The sequence below is a fragment of the Ambystoma mexicanum genome, chromosome 8 (assembly GCF_040938575.1).
Source record: "Ambystoma mexicanum isolate Mex_15411 chromosome 8, UKY_AmexF1_1, whole genome shotgun sequence".
In the NCBI taxonomy this organism is placed as follows: domain Eukaryota; kingdom Metazoa; phylum Chordata; class Amphibia; order Caudata; family Ambystomatidae; genus Ambystoma; species Ambystoma mexicanum.
This window is the reverse complement of record NC_090929.1, coordinates 682,822,036-682,835,513: the sequence shown is the minus strand read 5'-3', so window position 1 is coordinate 682,835,513 and position 13,478 is coordinate 682,822,036.

Genomic DNA, 13,478 nt, shown 5'->3' with positions numbered 1-13,478 from the left:
CCACCAGCTAACCTGGTGGTTCTCAGAGGAGCACCTACATAGTCCTCTGGCTTGAGCAGGGTCCTGTCCACCACTGTTATGATTGCCCCAGTGTCTCTCAAACCAGTAGAAGGCTGGCCATTCAGGAGGACACTTCTCAAAAACCTAGGAGTGTTCTGTGGGATAGTCGCCAGTACTTCTGCGTACTGGTCACAGGCCCCAAGGGACACTAAGGAAATCTCTACGGGAGCCCCGAAGGTGATCCCAGTAGAGGAGGGGAGGACAATGGCCTCCACCTTAGGTACGGAGTAGGGATAGGTCAGGCTGACAGCCTGGACTCCAAGTGCCTTACCCTTACACTTGGGGTCACCCCTTTGTTGATCCAGAGCCCCACAATCCCAACAAGTGCCAGGAGTGTGGGTTACAGTACTGGAACCACTGGGACCCTGCTTTGCAGCAGGCGGACCACTACTCTTACTCCCACCCACAACAGACTTATCCCCACTAGGTTTTTGGGTCTTCGGAGAGGAAGGTTTTGATTTACCCGACTGTGACTGCTTTTGGGACTCCTCAGCTTTCTGAGAGGCCCCCTTTTATTTGTCCTTGTCCTTCCCACTGGAGTCCTTAGGGGACACCCGGTGGGAGACCCACTTGTCAGCCAACCTAGCCAGCGTAAAGGGGTCCAAAATGTTCTGGTCAGCAACATACTGATGCAGCTCTGGTGAACAGGCTTCCGAAAAATGCTCAAAAAACAAGAGGTGGGACAATTCAACAAATGTTTTCACTTTGTAACCATCAATCCACCCCATCATGTTCATGTGAGCAGCACTCACCCAGTCAATCCAAGACACATTCTCTTGTTTCTTAAAATCCCTGAACCGTTTAAGGTATTGGGTAGGCGTCTTCACAAAATTGGCCATTAAAGAAGACTTCATGCACTCATACTGACCCCTTTCTTCCACACTCAGTTTCAGAATACAGTCATATGCAGTTTGAGGCACTCTTCTTAACAAACACTTAGCCCAATCTCTTTTATCAACATCATGAATTGCACAAGCCATTTCAAATGCTTCAATCCATTGGAGGATATCAGAACCTTCCACATACACACCAACCAAATCTTTCATAAACTTGGTTGCTGGGGACCTGACACTCTCGACTGGTTTGGCTGAAGTCTCCACTCAAGCTTTCTCTAACTGGATTCGCTGACATTCAGTGTCCTTGTCTTTGAGTTCAAGATCCCTATTTTTGAGTTCCACTTGCTGTGCCAGCTCCTCTTTCTTAAACTCAGCATCTATTTCCAACTTGCGGTATTCAAAGGCCAATTTCATCCTTAATAACTCAAGCTCCAAGGAATTGCTGGGGTTTGGACCAGAAGCAGCAGGAATGGTGTCATTCCCAGAAACAGATTCGGCGACAACCCTCGGGGTAGAGTCCTCATTGGTTGCATCCCCCCTTCAAGAGTTTCACAATCAGTCTGGTAGTCCACCAGGGCAGCTATCAGCTCATCCCTAGACTTATCCACAAAGTCTAACTCCCTGGCTTCACAAGCACTCTGGAGAGCCTCTAAGTTCATCCTAGTCAACTTACCATTTGCAATAGACTTCATTGCTTGTAATGCAGTTATTCTGTACACAACTAAACCTTAATTTAACAAAGTGCAGATATTTTGTAATTGGCACAGTTATACACTGATTCTTAAAACCATATGCATCCCACCGCTATCACCAGTGTAAAGACTGGAGGGGGGTGTCTGTACTTCTGCTCTCTATATGGTAGAGGAGAGGCACAGAGGACCCCAGCCAAGATTCTCTATTATTGATACGTGGTTGTGCGATCAAGGCCTAGCTTCTCAGGAGGTGATGCAGGCTGGTTCTTAAGTACAGTGTAGTCCCCAAGCCCCCACAAAGGAATGTCCACACACTGTATTAGTTAAAACACAGTCTTTATAGAATTAATATTCACGGTTATGTACACTATCACAAAAACTCACTCTCTGCTCAGAAAATCAACAATGGTAAATATATACAGTTCTAAAGTGGTACCACAGATATTATCAAATCCCATTAAAGTGCATCAACTATACTGTCAAAATGTTGCACAGATCAATAAAGAGGAAACCAGCAGTAGAGACAGGAAGGAAAGCCAGATGGTTGAGCAATTGACAGAATACTGGCCCCTACCACCTAGGCACAATTCTGAGTGGAGATCGCCCCACCTGGGCAACCTGTAAAGCAAATATGTATCACAAGCCCAGTCCATGTATTTTTCTATGAATCTTATTTCCCTCTACAATAGTTCTACAGCCCCAATGTACCTGGTATTGTATCGTTCGTCGATGGGAAATCGACGGCCCTTCTTGAGTGCCCTGCCTTTAAGGCAGTAGTCACGGGTCATCGAACGTCCGACTGAGAACAGGGTGAAATACGGCGGTGAAGTGGCAGCTTCGATCCTAGCGGTGCTCGATGACGACAGAGCATTCGCGTCCTGCAAGGAAGAGGCGTGCGGGGCACCTCGGTGACGGTAGTTCTGGACCGCAAAGAGATGTTAAAGAACTGTGGCCCAGCAAGGGCGTCGAGTCGTCGGTCTCTCTGTGGTCTTTAGGTGGCGGGAAACCCACCGGTGGATGCTCCTCGGCGCGTTGATGGTCGGGCCTTCTCCGGTGGGATAAAGCGGGCGGCGATGCAGACGAGAGCGTCCTTGGCTCAAATTAAGTTCTTAGGCAAACAGGAGCACGGGTGCTTCTCTTTGGGATTCCGCGGCAGTCCCCGTCGCCGGTCGTCAGCCTTTCGTAGGTCTGTCTACCAGGGAGATTTGGCAAAGATCAGCTGGTGCACAATAATAATAATAATAACTTTAATGTGACATAGTTTAAATAATAAACTTTACACATGTTAATCTAGACGATAAAACCATACAATAAGTAAAATTTCAATACAATACAATATATACACACTAAAAAATCTAAATTCAAAAAATACAAAATTATGAGTCATTCACTGTGTCTAAATTCATCATCGACAATTTAAGCCAAACATACTAATCATTCATGCCTCATAGTCGTGGACTTTATCACCTACATTATGATTCACTTAACAATATCACAATTTCCATGTAGGGGCAAAACCTGGCCAACTCCCAGCAGTCATTATATAGATATACCCAACTTAACTTCTACCCTTAACCAGATAGTATAGAGTGCAGTTAACAAGCTCATGCTATTGGTGTTAATACAATGATTCCAGAAAAGCATGCCCCCTATGGTTTCCCTATTATGTACATGCTTTCCCAGATGAGTAGTTATATCATCTATCATTGCCAAACATTCCGTAAGCACATGCTTAGCCGTCTCAAGGTATTCCTGTTTCTTACAGAGACGGCAATAGCGTTGATCTTTGGGTAACTTATCTATCCCCCGCTTTGTCATATTTATGGGAAGATATTCAATTCTTAGTAGAAGTATAAATCTCCTAAGCCTAAGGGACGGGCATAGCAACAGATATTTCTGCAGCTTCTTAAATAAGTATAGTCTATTTTGCACAAAACTATATCTTTTTAGCTTGCTTAGATGGTCAAAATTTTCAAGCCAGTCCCACAGCTCTAACCGTCTCCCCATAAGAGATTGCATGGCTTCAGTATATAGCCCTTCACGATGTGTCCAACAGATGTCTTTGAGTAACTGTTCCATTTGATTTTTAAATTCACTAATGGAACCCTCTTTGTTACTTTTCAGAGGAAATAACATTAGTAGGGCATTTCCCATGCCGTTCACCATTTTTAGATAAAATCCCATCCTCTTCTTCAATACCTGCGCTTTTAACGATGTAAGCCCCAGCTCCAGTCTTAGCAGGGACATAGGGATGCATGCCGGAAGTCCCAAAATCCTTCTCCAAAATGTTCCCTCCACAAGTTGTAGCCAATCCAAATCCATTTTAATCAAGGATTCAAGGCCATAGACCATCATGGGGGAGAAAACCTGGATATAGAGATGACGGGTTCCCCAGAGGGTAAAGCCTCCCTGTTTAGTTGTAAAACTTTTAAAAAGGGCAGTAATTTGTGCTGCTCTTGTTTTCCGGTAGCGTTTGCATGTAGAATAATCACCTTTGGGTTCTAGCTCTATCCCAAGATATTTATATACCGGGGCATATGAGATTGCTACACTATCAATGTGAAGTAATACACGTGTAGATCTTTTACTTGTATATCTCATCATTTGTGTCTTCTCCACATTGATAGTGAGCCCGTTATATGCAGAATATTCCCAGAGGGCTAATGCCGAACGTCGTAGTCCACTAATGGTATGATCGAATATAACTATATCATCCGCATATGCAAGAACCAAGCAAGGGGTTTTACCTATACTGGGAGGGCAATTTTTTGCAGTAGCTATTTTCAAAGGGATGTCATGTACATATAAATTATATACAAGTGGGGCAGTCACGCATCCCTGTTTAACCCCTCTATCCTGTGGTACTTCCTCCGACATGTGGCCGTCCTGGTCTAATTTTAATTTCACCTTAGTGTTCTGATGTAACAGCCTGACGTAATACAGAAGATCTTCTGGGCATCCTAATTTTTGTAGCTTCGACCAAAGTTTTTCTCGTGGGATAGAATCAAATGCGGCTTTAAAATCTACATAGAGAGCGTAGAGGGGGGGTTGCCCACTTTGTAGGGCCCTACTGCGCATATAATCCACAACCAAAAGGTTGTGGGTAGTGGAATACCCTTTTCTAAAGCCGCATTGGAACTTACACAGTATATTAGCCTGATCAACCCATTGCTGGAGTTTTCCCAATAGAAGTGAGGCAAATATTTAAATTCTACATTACGCTTCTCCAGAAACCTGGTCCACTCTGCACTAGATATGGGGTTAGCCAACTGCTGAGACTTATTCCCCCTAGCTTCATTAAGGAGTGACCATATGCTACTGGATTTCAGAGAGCAAATAGTCTGCACCAGCCTTTGCCAGGACCTGTTTCTATCAAAGCTTCTCTTTGCCTTAATATCTGCCCTATATTTATTCTTCAATTTCTTAGAGATTGAATTATACATCTCCCAGGTTGTACTAGTTTTCTTGGCCCGTCTTGGATTAGCCCTCAATATTCTTTTAGCATCTCGGATATATCTATCATAGATGGGGTATTTCGCTTGGTCACTGATCATGCCTCCGGCAGAAGTTGTAGCATGTTTATCCGAGAACTGGTAAATCCAGTTCTCTACTTCATCCATTGACATCTTTGTAAATTCTTCTATGTTGGGGTAACAGTTTTATTGAGTGTTTCATCCGCACGTAGTACATTCCTATCCGACCAACGGATACAGGTCCCTGCATGATTAACTTTTAAATCTCCCACCATACAAAATTGGGTACGAACTTCTAAATTGTCAAATGAACATGCCAGAATTGCATGATCGCTCCAATTATTAGAGATTACTATCATATCTTCGACCAAGAGTAGCATGCTTGGAGAGACGAAAATATAATCCAAAGTACTAACCACTACTGCATTCCTCCAAGTATGTCTACCCGGATGATCACTTTTGGTACGACCATTTAGCATCTCAAGATCCCATTTGCGAAAAAACTATACCCAATCTAATCCTTCGCTCTCTACTTTCTGATGTTCCATGACACATTTAGGATATAGCTTTAGGTTGGCCGTTCTCTGTTCACCTCCTAGCATATGGGTATTAAAATCTACTACTACGCAGACATCCACATTCCCTTCAATAGTTAACCAACTGGCCAATAGCTCATGCAATGCTTCCTGTAAGGACTCTCTAAACACTGCCCCCAGAGGATTAAACAGACAAACAACTAGCAGTTTACCAGAAATCTCCTTATCTTTATATACTATTTCAACTGCTAGCATTTGTTCATCTTGATTCACGTCCATCTTCCTAGACCAAAGCCAATTAGATACCCCAATCCATAGCCCTCTGTAGGGCCGTCCTCTTTCTCCTCTTTTAGCTAATACCTGATGACCATTATAACCATCCAAGTATAAAGGATTCATTGCCAAAGTCTCTTGAAGGCAAATACAATTGTACTGAGATAGTTGCGCAATCGGCCCATCTCCATTTAGGAGAAGGGCAAAGCCCCTGCAGTTCCATGAAGCCAACAATAATTTTCAATGGCTAGCTGAGACCTTGGGCAGAGCCTCTGTCAGCCATTTCAGAACAGACTGTACCTCTGTCATGTCCACCTTCTTTCCAATTGGCAAATTGAGGCAAACGACGGCCGAGCTATCTGTCACAATTTCCGGTTCAAGACCACCTGGCTCGTTATACATCAGTTCAGCGTCAATCTCAATATCCACCATTGTCAGTTCTTTTTTAAAGGTCCTTAATAATTGAGTAGTGGATATAAATTTGCAGTGCAAGGCTGACACCTTGGGATATGTACCTGTCAGAGGCTCTAAAAATTGGAAGTCCTCAGATTGCAAAACTCTTAATTGAGGGACAGAAAACAATCTCTTCAAAAATTTAGAGCGAGAGAGCCAGGCACATTTATCAGATTGATACAGATTTTTGATAATACAGGTACGGTTGCCCCAGACGGCATCATTTTCTTTTATAGGATCTAATATAGCGAATACAGGGCTATGTGAACTACCATGGTTGCTCGCTGTTTTCGGGATATTCGCTGGAAAGATGTCATCCTCAAGTAAAGACTCAATCGTTACATTTTCAAGTTCATCTGCCCCATCCGGGGCGTCTGCATCCTCAGTGATCAACCAGCTCGTTAATCGGCCATTACTTAGATCTTTCTGTTTCTTTGCCCGAGCAGCTCTTTTTTTTGCTTTTTTGGAACGATGTATGGGCTTCCCCTTCACCGATGGTGAAGACCCATGGCTACTGGCTCTGGCCCCGCAGGATGCTTGCTTATCCATCTTGCGTTGTTTACGCTGCTTACGTGAAGGCAGTATCTCTGGATGTTCGGATGTATTTATAATTGGAACTGAAGTTTGTTGCTCATGCATCTCATTTGCTATTGAGATGGCTTCAGTTAAGTTACCTTCCACCTCCTCTGCCAGATTCTGTCTATGCACTTGGTCACTGACCAATGCGTCTGTATTTGCCATTATTCTCCCAGACATCTACAGCAATATTTTTAATGCAAATTGTAAAGATGCCACAGATGCCTGTAATTCTGCAATTTCTGGCACTACCAGAAAATTACTGTTGGTTTTCTCTGTGTCAGTGGCCAATGAGGTATCCATAACTAGATTAGGTGAGGCTGATAATCTCACCGATGACCCAGCTTGAGGAGACAGTTTGCCATCTTCTTTAGCTTGACTCTCAAGCATTGAGAGGTTCCCATTTTCCAGAGGGGCTACTGTCTGAAGAGTCATGCCTCTCTGGATATTCAGACACAGATCCAATAGAGAATTATTGTCAATGTCTTCAAAGTTGAGCGAGCTGCCCAAATTAGAGATGTTAATGACTGGTTCATAGGTATCTCCAAGGCTGTGGAATTAATTTCCACTGGCACATTTAAAGGGAAAAAACCCATAATATTTCCCTGATCAACAGGGATTCCCTTCTTGGCTTTAATCCTCTTACTTTTAGTTTCTTCCATTATAGGTCTCAGGGCTGCCTCCTGTTTCTTTTCCCTTAGATTGTATTTGGAAATGGAGTGTTTTTTAGAGGGTGCCATCCACTCAGGGGTATGGACGCTGTTTTGGGTCAATAGATATAGTTGAAACAAGTTTTCAGGAGAAAAAAGGGCGATGTTTTAATTCAGGAGCAGATACTGCCCCCAACCGTCCGGATTCAACGTCTGCAGGCTAGCCACCCCTGTCACAATCCCTTTTTACAGGGGAGCTGACGTCTTCTTTAGATACCACAGTGACACCCCCTGTACACGTAACAAGAGGGCATAGGTATCGCATCCAATACTCCAGTGCTCCCACAAATATAGTAAGGCTGCCTCGCACAGCTTAGCCACAGCTAACCTGACTCATACATCAGGAGCAGGCAGGGTAGCCACTCTAAGCACTTTAGCAGCTGTCACTACTACTGGCCACTCCAAGCCCCCCCTTCTACAAATCGGGCCACTAAATAGCCCGTATGACCCTAGGCAGAGAGAGTCGGCTGGACAACCACTTTACCTAATGAGTCAGCCGCTGGTCTCAGCTACTCTCTGCTCTGGAGCACGCCACACCACACACGGATCCCGCTTTACAATCGACCCGTGACGGGACGGGAACAGCTGGCGACTTCGCTGCAGGCACTGGCAGGCACAGGTGGCTGGTGGCTTCCCTAGCGCGCTACCGCGCTCCCTCAGCCCCCACTCCCCCCACGATCACCGCAAAGCCCGTAGCCCGTAGCCTAGAGCACTGGAGCGCTACTCAGTTCACGTCCACGTCCGCGTCCAGGTCCAACAATCAGAGGAAAGGACCTTGCATCAAGCCGCATCTCACGTGACTGCCAAACTATGCACAGAGGCCGCTTCCGATGCAGTTTGGGTGTCACTGTGTGACATAGGACCACCAATGGCAGACGTCGTAGTTAGTCCCCTCCAGGCCGAAGCAGGAGAAAGGCCTGGTGATAGGCGGACTGTAGGACCCTTGGGAAGAGGGCGCCTTACCAGGTCCTCTCTGGGTCAGTCCTTGGAGACACAGCAGCTTTCAGGTTGATGAAGGAGAGCAACAGCAATTCTTCTCTTCCAGCAGGGCTTTAAGGTTAAGGTTCAGTTTCACTCCAGTTACTCTTCAGCTTCTGAAAACGATTCCTAGCAGTGAGAGGTTCCCAGATATAATGTTGATCTCCCATTCATTCCGCTGGGTCATTCTCAAGCATCCAATCATGGCGAAGGGCATTCATGCAGGCAGGCAGCCAATCAGGCACACAGTGCATTCAGGCCATCCACTTCTCTCCAGACACTCACAAAAAGTTATGTGTATTGGGACAAGTACCCAGCCATTCAAATCTCCACACTGTATTCATACTGGTTTCGGGCAGGGTTGTCTAAGGCATTGTGTCAAACACCAGATCCTAGACACCCACAACACAGAATGCGTATTCGTCACACACTCCATTCACCCAGGTCCCACCCACAGGCGTACCCACAACAAACGGTTGTTTGGAAGGCTCCAGCCAGTCTGGTCTGCCCTTCCCCACTCTACCATATATGGAACTTCCACCCAACAGTCAGTCAGGAGGAAGGGACAGAGTCAGGGCTTCCCGGGACTTCGGGAAGATCAAGGTAACAGGCGATGGAAGGCAAGAGGCCATGGGGGCCCTTTTGTCTCCATCAGGAATCTACCGATTCCAATGACAGGGACTGGGCATCCCAAAAAAAAGTCAATTCAGCACGGAGCTGCCACCAGCCCGTACCCTGCTCTGTGGGTCACACACAGGTGCCCAAAAACATCCACTAGGGGCACAGGGTTGCACCCCTACTCATGGGTGCAATAAGGGTATCCCATGGGTCCGTTCACCAAAACCAAAAGAGAGAGCTGCACCGCCTGGAGTCCCACTTGAACTCATGCGTGGAAAACACGACAGAACACACAATAAAAAGCAGTAAAGGACAAGGATACAGAGGCTCTGTCCCTCCGATGCATTTCCAGCATCACAGCTACCTAGTCAAGAAGCTCATCTCCCTACTGCTCCAAAGGATAAGCAAGTCATTATTATAATTTTCAGACATTGTACTGGTGAGATGTTTTGCATACTGTTCAAACATCTAGCGCCATTGGAACAGTAAAAAATAATGCTAGAAGAAAATCGACTTTGATGGCTTGGCCTCTGCCTCTTATTCTGAGGACCACCATACTGACATGTGTTCATGAACACTTCATGGGGGATCATACAAAGCACATAAAGGGTTCAGTTGATTAATTCGTGTAGCTCCTCTGACATCTCCGACCAACTTTCTCTCCCCACCTGTCTTCACCACCAACCTTCTTTCATCACCCACGGACACTTGAGGATAACATACAATTAATCTCCCAGATACATCACAAATGCCACCCAGATGATTTCAGATACTTTTCTCCATGTATGCCATTGTTAACTGTATATGTTTATTTGTGTTTCAATAAATAGCTGCTTTATCAATCAATATCTGCAGACAAAGAGCACAACAACCACACCTGTCATGTCTGTCTTCGCATGCCACTAATTTGCATGATGACTAACTGGAATGGGTGTAGACTTGAAGGAAAATACATTAAGATTACATTGATTGGCATTACTGAATAGGCGGTTGAGATGCGACCTGCAGATCACGTTATGTTCCAAACGACATTTCCCATCTGCCCTATATGGGCAAAGGGACACCTAGAATATTGTTACAGGCACGGATGGCTGAGTTGTATTCTGACTTCTGAGAGTAGTACAACCTGTAGTGTATTTACTAAACACAAACACATGACATTGCTAGTGACACAGTAGGCAGGCATACAGTCGAGACACATGCATGCTCCTAGAGTGCACCCTGCCCACGTGCAAGTGCCCATACACCGCTGTACTGTGCAGGCAACATGAATAACGTGCATCCCTTTCGTAGTGTAGCTGGACTGGCAAGGTGTTATACGTCATCCGTGGGACTTTTAATTTTACTCTATACACATTGGCAATGCATACTGATTCTGCAGAACAAGGGGGGAACCCAAATCAGTCTTGCACATTATGCTGCATCGTAATGCAGTCGAAGAAAAAAGTTGAATACTCACAGAGGTTTGCTGAACGGCTGAAGGGGCCTGCCACAATTTAGCACCTGGACGCCTAAGGGCCTTTGGGGCTGTATAAATTACCTAACATAACATAACAATGGATGAAATTAGGAAGCTGAGTGTGGAAACAGGCAGACGCAATGAATCCGTGTTCTAATAATGTAAGATACAGCTATGCATATATGTCTGTGGCTGCAGCTACAGTGCTCCAGGAGTTACAAACACAACTTGCATTCTGGGTAGGAACAAAGAACCCACTGAAAAAGTGTGAACCCACATCTTTGGAAGACAAGAAGAGACAAAAGGCTAGACCTTTGAAGCAGACTAACACAAGGCTCCATAACATATCTTCCAGGGGCCACAAATCGGTATCACTAAAAACACACAGACTGGCCCATATCGCACAGAATCGTGCCTGCCAGTGGGTGGGCTTAAAGAGTTGAGAGATGGTTTTGGAGAGGAACTGGCCAGGCCTCATGGGTTTCAGTCTAGCTAAACCTCAGAGCTCATTGTACAAACTAATCCTTGGTACACCAAGTGAAGCAAGTAACACAAGAGCTCTGAGAACCCCACAGCAACCCAACCCAAAATCCCACAAAAGCCACTGTACATGGTTAAGGCTTCAGGGTTTGTGCCGGCCTCGGAAGTAACTACTGTAAAGACTCGATAAAGCATTGAGGGCAATTGACCTGGTAAAGGGTTGGTCACAGTCCAGGTTAGCCTTCCAAAGACCAGTATGACTTAGGCAAAGTCATTTCACATGTTAGTCTGTGGCTTCTGCAAAAATGAAAAAGGCAGCCCAAAAGTCAAAGTACTAAAAAAAGCAGCATGTTATCATTAATGCTTTAGTAGTTAAAAAGTGCAATTATTTGCGGGCAGGGAGCAAAAAAAGCAGCGTTGTTTTTGGCTTCAAGTGGTAGAGAACATGTGCACTTTGATCTGCGGCATGGCTACTTAAAACATTCAGTACCATTGCAGACTCTAGAGCGTTTTCCTTCGCCCTCCAAGCCATCGGGCAATTTCCTGCTACAAGTGACCAAAACCTTCTGCATCAACAGTGTGGTTTCCTTCTAACCACATATGGTTGAAGATAGAGTAGGGAGGTGCCGTTAATTTCTATTAAGGCCTATTGGTGATGGAAGAAAAAGAAATAAACCACTGAAAGGTCACTGGCTCAGTCAAAAGTTAATGTATCGGACCAAACACTGCATTGAGTGTTGGCAGATATTACAAAAGTTGATGACAAGTAAATTAGCTTCTTGTTCATGAGGCTAGCAGCAGTGTTACAATCTTCTGGAACTCTGGATCCCTTTTTCACCACCCCTGACTCATCTATAAGGGCAACCAGAGAACCCACTACCCCCAGACAATCGTCGTCAGCAATGTTTTAGGACCTTGCCCGATCTTCATTCCTATAATGTCTTTGGTTGTCTTATCTGTGCATGACTGATAATATGTGCTGGGCAGTTGGAAGCCAAACATGGATATAATTTCACCTTCTCTTGTATGTTGTGTTTTACATTCTTCTTGGAAGAAAATTCATCTTATCAATGGTGTCATTAAAGTATATCTGTACTCGGCGAGGGACAATCAGATTGTTATATTCAATCTGATTGGCCCTCGCCGGGTCGTTACCTGGCCGGGTAAGATTTACCTCTGCGAGGGAAGCGCACTGCGTCCCTTGCTGTTCCTTTCCTTTCTCTGTCTAGCCGTCATGGGAAGGGAGAAGGGACTGCGTGTAGTCTCTTCGTCCTGATCCATGGCAACCATTTGCTTCGTTTACTTTATTTTTCTTTTTTTTTATAGCCGCCCTGGGAAGGGAGAAAGGATTACATCTAGTCCCTTCTCCCCGGTCCCTGGCAGACATTTTTTTCAATTTTTTTTTTCGAATTGAGAAATGTTCACAACGCTGTGTCTCAACTTGAGAAAAATTGCTATTAGTACCCCAGTATAATGTGCCTAGGTACTAATAGCAATAGAGCCATCAAAGGAAGGCAGTACCGTTCCGTTAATGCCCACGGAGCTACGTTAAAGCCCTCACTTTGCTCAGGCTTCTATCACCCACCCTCGGGTTCTATTGTTTCAATAATTGATTACAAGGAGAGTGTGCTAAGTTATACTGTGAAACATCTTGCACACTTGACATCACACGTATATTAATCCCAAATCACTGCTTTATTAGCTTTGTAATACTGTTTGGTTAAAGTGATTGGAATAATTCTACCATTAAAGTATACAATTCTGTTTGAATCTGGAACTGTCTGTAATTAGGGCATTACACAGCTGTGGGTCTTTTTTGCTAGTTACAGCTGTACCATCTCTGTGTACATGATAAGTGGGATTTGTCAAAATATCAAAATACCACAACCAGCGTGTTTTATTGTCGCAATTCTAGCGTCAGCAACATCACATAGATCACCATTACACAACATGCGTGGAACAGGCAGATACAAAGAATTGTCTCTCGAAGAGATGATAACTTTATTCGACTAGTTCAAATATTTGGTGGCTAGCTTTCAAAACCACATAGGCCATCAGATCCATCATCAGGAACAAGGATTCTAATTACATATTGAAGTGTGTGGAAGGTAAGACTAGGACAATAGCAAACATTACCAACTGTTTATTGCATTCATTCTTAATGCATTGCCGCCATTAGCATTTGCTATGTGTCAAACATACCATTCTACACTCAGACTTCTAATATTTATCAATTCAATAATACAGATTCAAAGCTTACACAGGTACTTTCCTCCTAAACCGCCATTTTCTTTCCCTTCCTTTATTTTCTTTATTTCTCCTACTCCTCATCCT